The sequence below is a fragment of the Hermetia illucens genome, chromosome 6 (genome assembly GCF_905115235.1).
Source record: "Hermetia illucens chromosome 6, iHerIll2.2.curated.20191125, whole genome shotgun sequence".
Classification (NCBI taxonomy): Eukaryota; Metazoa; Arthropoda; class Insecta; order Diptera; family Stratiomyidae; genus Hermetia; species Hermetia illucens.
In genome coordinates, this window is record NC_051854.1 from 49,445,244 (window position 1) to 49,457,416 (window position 12,173).

At 43.4% G+C, this 12,173-nt stretch overlaps 1 protein-coding gene across 3 annotated transcripts in view; it reads left to right on the plus strand.

Annotated features, from left to right (window-relative positions):
* Window positions 1-12,173, plus strand: part of LOC119660349 — a 585,741-nt gene that overhangs the window by 356,324 nt on the left and 217,244 nt on the right. For 2 of the 3 annotated variants that reach the window (XM_038068845.1, XM_038068843.1), the window contains exon 3: window positions 8,160-8,218. The exons of the other annotated variant lie outside the window; for it this stretch is intronic. The gene's annotated coding sequence lies outside the window, so the exon portion shown is untranslated. The remainder of the gene's footprint in view (window positions 1-8,159; window positions 8,219-12,173) is intronic. 3 annotated transcript variants of the gene reach the window in all.

Here is a 12,173-nt window from a genome sequence, read left to right on the forward strand (position 1 = left end):
TGGGCTGCACATCAATGAAGGCAAGACAAAATGCATGGTGGCAACGTCAGCACCGAAGACGAATCAACCAACAACATCAAACCGCACTGGTCAAACACAAAGAAGAATAAGGATAGGAGAATACAACTTTGAGACCGTTGAAAATTTCTCCTATCTAGGGTCGAAAATCACAACCGATAACAGATACGATGATGAAATCCGCGCACGGTTGTTGTCAGCCAACAGAGCCTATTTCAGCTTACAAAGACTATTCCGTTCGAAACGTCTTACCATAGGGTCAAAGCTCTTACTGTACAAGACTATGATCTTGCCAGTCCTCATGTATTCCTCGGCAGCTTGGGTTCTTAGCAAGAAAAATTGCGAACTCTTGGCCGCGTTCGAGAGAAGAATCCTCCGAAGAATTTTTGACCCCCTACATGAGGATGGACGATTCCGTAGTCTACACAATGACAAAATCTATGAGCAATACCATGACCGTCCGGTTGTAGATAAAATCTGGCTCAATAGGTTACGGTGGGCGGGTCACTTAATCCCTATGGATGAGGATGATCCCACCCGGAAAGTCTATAAGGGCAATATCTATGGTAGAAAAAGAAGACGAGGCAGACCCTGCTTAAGATGGAGCGATGGCGTAGGTCAGGACGCCAGACAGCTGTTAGGGATATCGAATTGGTGGACCTCAGCGCAAAACCGGGATGTCTGGAGTTCCTGATTAAGGCAGGCCTAGACCGGATACTGATTGTTGCGCCGTTAATGATGATGATGACAATGCCAACACCGCATTGAGTGTGCGGGCTATAGAGAAGCTTATAGCCATTTTTCTGTCTTTGCGTTCTATGTCGCAGCTTATTGAGCACAGATATCAATGCGCCTTTTCCGAAGGGCTCTTGCAACTTCCTCCGCCTTTCCAGTGAGGGTGCCAATATTACGCGACTTATTACTCAGAGAGATTAGGTAGAATTTAACATAGTGGAATAACCCTAGCTATACTTTATTTATTCCTTTCCTTATTCTCAGCTTTTTTTTACTGAGCAACATAAAAGCACGTTCCCTCAAACTCTCCTCATTTACCTGGACTTGGGACCAGCATTCTATGTAAATAACATAACATATGGGGGGGGGGGGGGTGTATAAGGACCAAATCTAGCGCAGAAACAGAAGATGGGGCAGACCCTGCCTATGATGAAGCAATGCGTAGGTTAGGATGCCATACAGTTTTCAGGGATATGAGATGGATGGCATAAAACCAGGATATCTGGAGTTCCTTACTGAAGCAGGCCTAGACCGGATACCAGTTGTTATGTCGTTGATAATGGTGCTGCAAAATAGAATCACTTGTGCAGATTGAATGCGATTCTACTTCGTTCTGTAAATAAAAATCTGCGAACCGAGATGACATCATTCCTGCTATAGTAATAGAGAAAACAGGTACCCTCTCCTAGATATTCGGAATGTATGTATGTCGGCTTGCACCGATCGTAGACAAATTGCAAGAGAAGTGTCTTCGATGGTATGGGCACGTGATTCGCGCTAACGAGAATTCTCTGATCGAAGTTGATTGTAAACGACCAGAAGTGTCTGCCGAAACAAACGGTGGTTTGATAAGCCAGTTAGTGATTTGAAAACCTCGTCTGGTCAGATAATTGACAGAGCAGAATGGCTTAGCCCATCATGACAAGCTGACCCCGCTTATGAACGGGACGAAGGAAAAGAAGAATAGGTGAGCAAGGCTGTAATGTTCCTGCCGAAAAAAAAATCTACTAGCGCAATCTAGAGGTTCGGCTGGCCAGGTGGCTGTGTAGCGATCAAAATGCTCTGTTCGTGACACGTGAAACTATCTGGAGAGCAGTTAACCACGCAGCTAACGTGCAGCTAGACTTGATACTTTTGGCGCTAGAAAGGCGACCAATCATGCGATTATGCGTCCTGTTGAAGATTAATCATATGATTTCCAGATTTATGTTTAAGTAGACATATCCTGTGGTACTCATCAAAGGAGAAGAATGGCTGACTAATGGCCACAGGATTTTTGAGATTACATCCATCTAATATCTATCTAATCTAATCTTTAATCATGGATCCGGAAATCACACAAAATCACAGACAGGCCATAATCTCGGGAAAATAACAACGAAAATCTAAACGGAAAAATATGCCATTTAAATAGAGAATAAAATATAATATAATATAAAAAGCTGGCTGAGTCGAACTCTTCGAAACTGCCCCAACAATGAGGCAATACTCTCGACAATATTTCCTTTCGAGCTGTAACAATTTACAGCTTAAATTGGGCATCTGATTGAAACATTCTTGATATGTGTACCGGGTCACGGAAGCATCACTGTAATGAGAAGGCTGATAGGCTGGTGCCCCAAAACCTTACTCCACAATAATGAAACCACAGTCAACGTGGGCACTCCGCCACCCACTATCGCCTCTTCTGAAGAGAGAAGTTCGAATCGTCCACATAGCCCATGAGACTATAAGAGTTCTCAGCGAAATTTAAGAGCTTTTATTTAACAACGTTCAATACACAATTTCAAGAAATTACTCTTATTATAACTCCGAGATATTAGAAATAATACTGATTTCCGTATGTAACTGTTTTCTTTCTGCACGAAAATCTTTCCTTTCACCGTGACTGCCAACCAATTATTATTTTTCCTATCTGACGTTTTTCGTCACCTACTCTGTTCTTCACTCTTGTAGCGAGTTCTGAACTGAGTAGAGCGCCGGTGACGTCATCTGTCCGCTGGTATTCGCGACATTCGAAATAAATTTCAAATGCCACGAATCCTGCCGCGCCACAAGAAAACTCCTATTTCTGCTCGTAGGCAAAAAACTTTGTAGAAAGTACCAACCCCAGTTTTGTTACCCCGTAATGAAGGGACATGAAAACCTTAGCTGGGCTTCTTACTGGGGCATTGCGAGAAGATCAAAGTAAGTAGTTTAGGTTATATACAGGGTGCGGCAGCATAACTTCCTTTTTTCAAAACTCAATAAAAACTATTGATGCATCGGAAAATATTTATTTATTTTTCATAATGTAGGTACATGTTTAAAGTTTTTATTTACATTGTTTTGAAGATCAAATCTGTTAGGTGACGTCCCCCATTCTCCATTGACGCTCTCACTGCTTTAATGTTCTCAGGTGATCTAACGGGCCGAGGGACTCCAGTTCTTCCATTTGTCGCACTTGCACTTTGTCTGAATGTAGTGACCCATGTAACAATTGATTTGCGGTCTGGGACGGGAGCCAACGGGGCTAAATTAAAGCGATTCCGAAATTCACGCTGTGTTGCAATAACCGGACATCCGCTTGAAAAGTAAACCTCAACGGCAAAGGCACGCTCCTCACTATTCCAACGCATGATGGCGAGTGAACCGTGTCGGGACAAAACTTTACAGTATCCCCTCTTGACCGAGATCACTAGCGCTCCGCTATGACATCAACTAACTGAGTGGCGCGCATTTTAAAGAAGGAAGTTATGCTGCCGCACCCTGTATAATGATCATAAGGAAAAGGAAATGGTCCTATAAAATAAAAATGCTAGTCAGGAAAAAGGTCAAAAACTGTCTAATTATTTCAAATAATTTAATAGCTAGAAAAACTGCAACATTATACTTTGATGTACAGAGTCACTCCAAAATCTCAATATTATGTGTGAGTGTTTGTGGTGGGGGAGATGCAAAGCCTCTGAGCACTCAAACCTTAGTGGTCCATTGTACTCTATTCCCCCGTCTAGCGGAATATCCCGGACTCGTTTATGAATCGCAAGATTTCCGTTAGCGGACGTGATGCTATCTGCTGCAGTTGGAGCACATCAGCACCAAAAATCTGATATCTGATGCGTCCGTAAGCGGGGTACTCACATAGAAAATATTCCGTGGATTCCGCTTCCCCATTACAGGATGGACACGTATCATCTTGGATAATTCCTATTCTGAACATATGCCCAGTTAGAATGCCGACAATACTTCTGCAAGTCTTCCTGCTCTTCGAGACGAAGAGTTTGGTCTATTTAGCAGCATTAAGGCTGCACCACCTGTCATTTTGGAATGTTCTTCCAAGTTTTTGATAGCAGGATCAGCCAATGCACACCAATTGCTGGTTTCGGTTCAGGCATGGGGAAAGTTGAAGCCTCTTTTGCTAAAACATCCCAGATTTCAATTCACTCTACACCACAATGACCTAGTACCCAGAGTAAATGCACCTTATTGAATCTAGAAACAGAATTCAATCGGGTACTACTCAACGCCCTCAATGCAGCTTGAATATCGCCACAGATTGTGATGCGCCTGCCCTTCAATTGCTCGTCAATCATCCAGACTGCAGCCTTTAGGATCACATACACTTCAGCCTGAAAGACCGTTACGTATTGTCTCAAAGGAAAAGCCCACTTCTCGTTTTTATTCGAGAGGTAGACTCCTGCTCCAAAACCATTTTCTGTCATCGGTGTAGGAGACGTCAGTATACCCAGGTAAGGCCAGTATATGACAAACATTCTTCTGGTTTATCCCAGTTTTCTCCCCGTTTCAAGATAACTCATATCTTCTACCAAACAGATGTATGGGGATCTGAGAATCGGAAGGCATTGCGAAAATTATATTCAGTTCTTCCAATGACTCTGCCAATGCTTTGTGCCCCCCGCGTCCATTGTTTGCCCATAGATCTAATCGAATTAGTCTATGAGCTGCTCTCATTGCAGTGCTCTGAATAAACAAATCCAAGAGGTGCAAATTGACTAATGTATTCAGAGCTGCGCCGGATGTAGTGCTCATGGCACCGATGACATCCAGACACCCAGTTCTTTGAAGTGTGGCTAGTTTACAGCGAAAACTCTTCTGTCCCACCTTAACCCACCTCACTACGGATGCATAAGCGCACATCGGCGTAATGATAGCAACATATATCCACATTACTACCTGAGGGCCTACGCCCCCATGTCGGCGCAAAGGTCCGCCTACACAGCCCATAAACTGTGATACCTCGTTTCATCTTCACCTCTACATGTTTGTTCCAAAGAAGCTTCTTGTCTAGAATAACTCGCACATATTTCACTTCTTCGGAGACTTGAATACCATTGTGGTTTTATTTGGATTTACTGAAAGTCCATGCCTGAGACACCAACTGTCAATCAAATCAACGGCGCGTTGGATATTTCTACAAACCATTCCGAGCTCTCGACCAACAGCCAGCACAGCCACGTCATCCGCATAAGCTTGAACGTGTATTGACAGATTTTGCAGTTCGCATAGTAGTGAGTTGATCAGCATACTCCACAGAAGTGGCAATAACACACCTTCTTGAGGGCAGCCTTTCGTTGCTTCCGTTTTTAAGTAGCGATCAACACCCACTTCAGCACACAACAATCTCTGCATTAGCATAGCGTGGATCCACTTTATTAGAGTTGCTGCCATGCTCTCTGGCGGTATCACAGAGCTTTTGGAAGGGCGCACAGCCAAAAGCCTCTTCAATGTCCACGAACACTCTCATCGCGTACTCACCCTTCAGAGTTGCATCTTCTATCTTTGAAATCAAAGAATGAAAAGAAGACTCACAGGGCTTTCCACGTTGGTAAGCATGTTGGTTTTCATTTAGGGGGTATGATTTTAGCGTCTTCCCGCGAATGTGACGCCCAACCAGTCTCTCCAGACATTTCAGCACAAATCATGTTAGGCTGATTTGTCTGAAGTTTTTTGGATTAGAACAGCCATCTTTGCTAGGCTTCGGTACGAAAACTACCTTCACCTTCTGACAAGGGAAAGGCACGTAGCGCAGAGTAAGACATCCTCGAAGAATATTTCTTAGAAGTTGCTCTAAGTGCTCAACACCCTCCTTTAGCATCGCTGGATAGATGCCATCCATACCAGGTGCTTTGAAGTGTTCAAATGATAGTATAGTAGCTCTTGCTTTTTCATTGGTAACAACCGCTCTCGCAGTGTCCCAATTCCCCTTGCAACACCTTCATGTAGAAGGGTTTGCAGAAACCGCCAATCCACATCTTCCCACTTCTGAGGCCTGTTCTCCCGGGTGGTGTACTTCCAAGAGAGTCTGTATAGAGTCAACTCTGGAGTTCGTGAAAGTACCATCCGGTCTTCAATGAGAGTCCAACTTGGCCGACTCATCCTTATTAAGGACTCTGCACAATCTGGAAGGCTTCCTTCGAGTTCCTCACAGTATGCTCTAAAAGAGTTTCGTTTAGAACGTTTTACGAGCCTCTTATTTTCATGCTGTGAGGTTCGGAAGTTTAGCCAGTATTCATATTTATTGCTTTTGCAAGCACGATTTAGAAGCCGTCTGGTTGATTTCCTGAGTCTCTCTAGTTCTCGGTTCCACCATGGAACCGTTTTACCATGTTCGTCTCGGGAAATAGGACAAGCCTCTTCAAAGCACTCTAAACGTGTGCGATTCAAAGTTTTCAATTGATATTCTATCGCCAAAGGAGTCCTTAGTCGCTTAAAGAGTTCAACTTTGTCGCCAAGAAGTTCACTGAACTTTGTCCAATCCGTTTTCCTAGGATGCCGTGGTGATCTGAGGGTGAGACTTCATCTAGTACTCGCCAGTTTCTAATCAACTCTAATAACTTTGAAGTGAAAATTGTTAGGTCAATTACTTCACTTCTTCTTGGCCGCACGAATGTGGGGGCGCACCCTACGTTCGCGGTCATCAGACCAGCTCAAGTGATAAAATCAAACAGCTTCTCTCCTCTAGAATTGCATTTGCTACTGCCCCAACAAATATGCTGAGCGTTCGCATTACAACCTATTAAAGTTCAAGGCCCTTTGATTCTGCATACAATACCGGATCCCTTAGTTCTTGTGTCGACAGAGGGCACAAAGGATCATAAGGTAAGTAGGCAGAGGCAAGTATAACGTTTCTCCTCTTACCATTAACCTGGTATTGTAAGTTGGCCGCAACGAGTTTCTGAGAACAGAATTGTAGTTTTGACATCAGAACGCAAGCCCACGATCTTGAGAATCTTTCATCGGAGAAGATCCTGGTTCCCTTGACTGATCCAATACCTGGATACTGTTAAAACGAACCCATGGCTCTTGAACCAGAAATATATAAGCACAGTCTTGCAACTTTGCCAGCTCTGCCGGCAGTAGATAGGAAGAAGCTTTGGCATGCTGCAGGTTGATTTGAGTAACTCTTATGTCTGTAGCTGTCGCTAACTGAAAAGTCTGTTGGATTCAGTGTGGATCTCACCGGGGTTATCAGTTTGTCCTCAACTTCCACCGAAAATTCTGCTTTTTTTGCGTCCGATTTCTCTAGATATCGCCACACTTGGTGGTGTAGCAAACTTCATGTCCTCATTCCAAGAAAATTCGCCTTCTTTCGCAGTGCCTTCTGTTGTCGTCGGCTAGAAGCCCTCCCAAGTTCATGGAGTCCGGGCTGCATGGATCAATTTTCACATACCGGCGTTAGACCAGCTTTCTTCCGTTTTTTCGGGTACAGGCGGAGGGAAAGGTTCTAACAGACAAGCCTGTAGTCCCTTCTCCTTTGCGGCTGAAGTTTTCTTCTGCCGAGCCTTCCTCTCCCGTATTTTAGTAGTGTTAGGTAACAGTGTCACCGCCCGATCGGCCGTAGTCAGATTTCCAGTTCCTCCCATTAAGGGAGTTGCTGTACTATCCTTTTTGGCTGATTGCGCTGTAGATACCGGGTGTAGGTTTTCTGTCTGACTTCTACTCTTAGTGTAGTAGTAAACTACCATAAGGTCCCCCACCACGACAAGATGGTGTCCGAGAAGGAGCTCGGAATATTATTCAAAAATGCAAAGGCATAACTCATTCATAAGCTTGAGAGCATTCCTTAATTCTTATAATTAGTCCCTGAACAGAATTCGGGATGAGATAATTATGCCCACACAAATTATGGGAAAAATGGGACTAAATTTTGAGAGTTTATTTCTTCAATTTTGAAATATCTTTTATCCTTGGCATTTTCCATCATTAAATGGCAACTATGGCAGCAGACAGTCGCTACAGACAACACCATTCTCAACTCAAGCATAACTTTCAATGCCACGCCTAAGGCGTACCATTAAAATATAATTTTCCTCTCATTATATTATACATACATATGCATATGCACTTATATTTCATATTTCCCAGAATAAATTATTTGGCTGTAGAATGTTTTTTCTACTTTACAGGAACGTCGTAGGATTAATATTTTGCTAATACCTGGAATCGAGCCGATTCAAGATATCAGGTAAAAGTGAAACGATTTATTTAAAAATATGTAATCATTAGTAGCCTCCGATTGTACCTGTCTTTTTCATTATTTTTACTTCATAGCACGGTCGTGTCACCGATGAAGTTAAAGTAATAAGAAAAGAAGATACCATCTAAAGCCAAAAAAAAGATTCATTTTGTTATCTTTGCAATGTGTGATAATCTTTAAACTTGAAGACTAGATGACTCAAACCAAAATTTAATTCCTGGGTTCGATACCAATACTAATGAAGCCGTCAGTTCTTTGCCTATATAATTACCAAAGAGTCATTTACGATGGGTTTCAGAAGCAAAGGGGTTGGATCTTATCGCATTGATAGTCCTCGTGAAACTGAAACAACAGTTTTACTCAATACAATACTGTAGATGCCCACGCCCAACATCTATCGAATATTCGATTCCAAATATCACAAAGATCTTAGGATTTGGCAGAGACAAATGTGTATGGTGTAATAGCCGAGTTGATTGAAACTCAGCCCCTCTATTTCATTACCCTTGATTCGAATTCCGGCTCATCATAGACGTTTACGTTAATCTTTGTGTTTTCCAGCTGGCCTGTCAGTGTGATAACAATGAAGCTCAGCCACACTCTCATTGAAATTCAAAACAATGCGAACAGGAATCATCATCATCAACGGCGCTACAATCGGTATCCGGTCTAGGCCTGCCTTAATAAGGTTTTGCGCCGAGGTCCACCAATTCGATATCCCTAAAAGCTGTCTGGCGTCCTGACTTACGCCATTGCTCCATCTCAGGCACGGTCTGCTTCGTCTTCTTTTTCTACAATAGATATTGCCCTTATAGACTTTCAGGGCTGGATCATCCTCATCCATACGGATTAAGTGACCCGCATACCGTAACCTATTGAGCCGGATTTTATCCACAACCTGACGGTCATGGTATCGCTCATAGATTTCGTCGTTATGTAGGCTACGGAATCGTCCATCCTCATGTAGGGGCTGAAAATTCTTCGGAGGATTCTTCTTCTTCTTGCTAAGAACCCAGGTCTTCGAGGAATACATGAGGACTGGCAAGATCATTGTCTTATACAGTAAGAGCTTTGACCCTATGGTGAGACGTTTCGAGCTAAATAGTTTTTGTAAGCTGAAATAGGCTCTGTTGGCTGCCAACAACCGTGCGCGGATTTCATCGTCATAACTGTTATCAATTGTGATTTTCGACCCTAGATAGAAGAAATTATCAACGCTCTCAAAGTTCTAGTCTCCTATCTTTATTCCTCCTGTTTGACCAGTGCAGTTTGATGTTGTTGGTTGGCTGGTTTTTGGTGCTGACGTTGCCACCATGTACCTCGCCTTACCTTCATTGATGTGCAGTCCAAGATCTCGCGCCAATCGCTGTCAGCTCGATCTGGATGAAGGCAGTTTGTACGGCCAGTAGTTGGGTGGACTTAGAGAGGATGGTATCCCTCGCATTTACCTCAGTATCACAGATCACTTTCTCCAGGGCTAGGTTAAACAGGACGCATGATAGCGCATCCCCTTGTCGTAGACCGTTGTCGATGTCGAATGGTCTTAAGAGTGACTCTGCTGCTTTTATCTGGCCTCGCACATTGGTCAAGGTCAGCCTAGTCAGCTTATCAATTTCGTCGGGATACCGAATTCTCTCATGGCCGTGTGCCACTCAGAGAAATTCTGTTCTGTTCCTGATTTACCTGGAGTAAAGGCTCTTTGGTATGGGCCAATGATGTTCTGGGCGTTTGGGGCTATTTTTAAGCCGATGAATTGCACAGATTGTTTCTTCTATGCTTGGTGGTGGTAAAATTTGTCCGTCGTCTTCAGTTGGCAGGACCTCCAACTTGCCGATATTTTGGTTGATGAGCAGTTCATCAAAATACTCAACCCATCCCTCCAATATGCCCATCCTGTCGGAAATCAGATTTCCCTCTTTGTCTCGGCAGGATGAGAACCGAGGTGTATAAGGCTTCATCCTGCTGACTTGTTGGTAAAACTTCCGCGCCTGGTGCGGTTGCTCCCTGTACTTTTCTAGCTCACAGACTTGTTGGTTCTCCAAAGCTTCCTATTTCCGTCTGTGAAATCGCTTCTCCACTCGACGGAGTTCGTGATAAGTCTCCGCGCGTGCCCGCGTTCTTTGAGAATGCAACATTACTCGGAATGCGGCATTCTTCCGTTCCGTTGCTAGCTTACATTCATCGTCAAACCAGCCGTTCCGACTTTTTTTGCGGCTGGGGCCAAGTATCTTTGTGGCCGTATCAATGTTCTTCAGGTGGTTGTGACGATCATTTGTTGATTCTTCATCTTCAGGACCTCTGTTGACCGCGGTTATTGCGGGATCCAGTTCCCTTTTATAGGTGTCGCGGAGGGCTGTGTTGTGGATGGCATCGGTATTCACTCTCACCTGATTGTCAGAGGGGTTTGTAGGTGTAGATATGGTAATATACTATTGTTAACTTAATTTAAGCAGATATCGATATGGAGAATATTTTCTTTCCACCCCTAACACTCCCCACCTTTTTAACAAATGTCAAAACTTCGAAAAGTACTAATCGAGACCTTTAATTTGATATCCAACATGACTACACTGGTGAAAAAAAATTGTTGCACCTCCCTTTTGCATGTATGGGGACCCTCCCCCCTCCTTAATCTCAACGTGGAAGGATGTCACTCACTGCATATCGTTCGCGGTTTCCACATCCTCACCAAATTTCGTGTCAATCGGTATAGCCGTTGGTGAGAAAAGTGCGTATAACAGACAGACAGACAGGCTGAGCCTGAATGTATGCTTTGCAAGGAAAACAAGTCGGGAAACCGGAAGCTGGGCGCTTCAGGTACGAAAGGTTTTGTGTATTTCTTAGTACGTAGCACGTAATAAATGCATATATTATGTGAGAATATTCACTTTCGGATGATATTGACATTCATAGTCTTGAATTTGCAAGGAAGCGACAACTTTGACGTATTATAACTTTGTTAGTAATAGTGCTATTTCAACCAAACTTGGTGAGATCATGCTCTATGTTATAGCCTATATTATTGCGAAATTTCATGGTGCTAACGTAAACTTAAGGGGGGTTTTGCAGCCAATTACCAAAAATTATGGTAATATACTATTATTAACTTTATTTGTACAGATATCAGTATGGAAGGTATTTCGGAGCCCAGGCACCATATAGTGGCAGCCTCCTGATTTTTTTCAGATTTTTCGGTTTGGTAGTTTCTGAGAATGGCCCCCTTAAAGGAATGGTCACTTTCAACCCCCGCACTCCCCACCTTTCCAACAACTGTCAAAACTAAGACCGGCTTCGAAAAGTACTAACCGAGACCTTTAATTTGATACCCCACATGAGTATATTTGATGCAAAAAAAATTTACACCCTCCTTTTGCATGTATGGGGACCCCCCCTTAAATTCGACGTACAAGGATGTAACTCACTGTATGCGTGAGCGTTCACAGTTCCCATCTTTCTACCAAATTTGGTGTCAATCGCTATAACCGTTTCCGAGAAAAATGCGTGTGACGGACAGACAGACAGACAGACAGACGGACAGACAGACAGACAGACAGACAGACAGACAGACAGACGATAAACCGATTTTAATAAGGTTTTGTGTTTACACAAAACCTTAAAAAGGACGTCGGCTGTTGGCACGTTGCAGGCAGCAGCAGATGCCCAGTGTTTAGGAGAACCTTGAATGCAGTAAAGAAATGAGGTTGATACAAATCAACCTCAACCACTGCGAGGCAGCGCAAGACCTTCTCTCGCAGACCATCTATGAGAAGGAAATCGAAACTGTCATAATTAGCGATCTTTATCGCAATAATAAGAGCGGTGCCTGGACTGCAGATGTAACTGGCAAGGCGGCAATATGGGCGTGTGGAAATCAAGCCATTCAAGAAGTGATGGAGTTTCCAGAAGTTGGATTCGTCAGGGCAAAACTAGCTGGTATTTATAT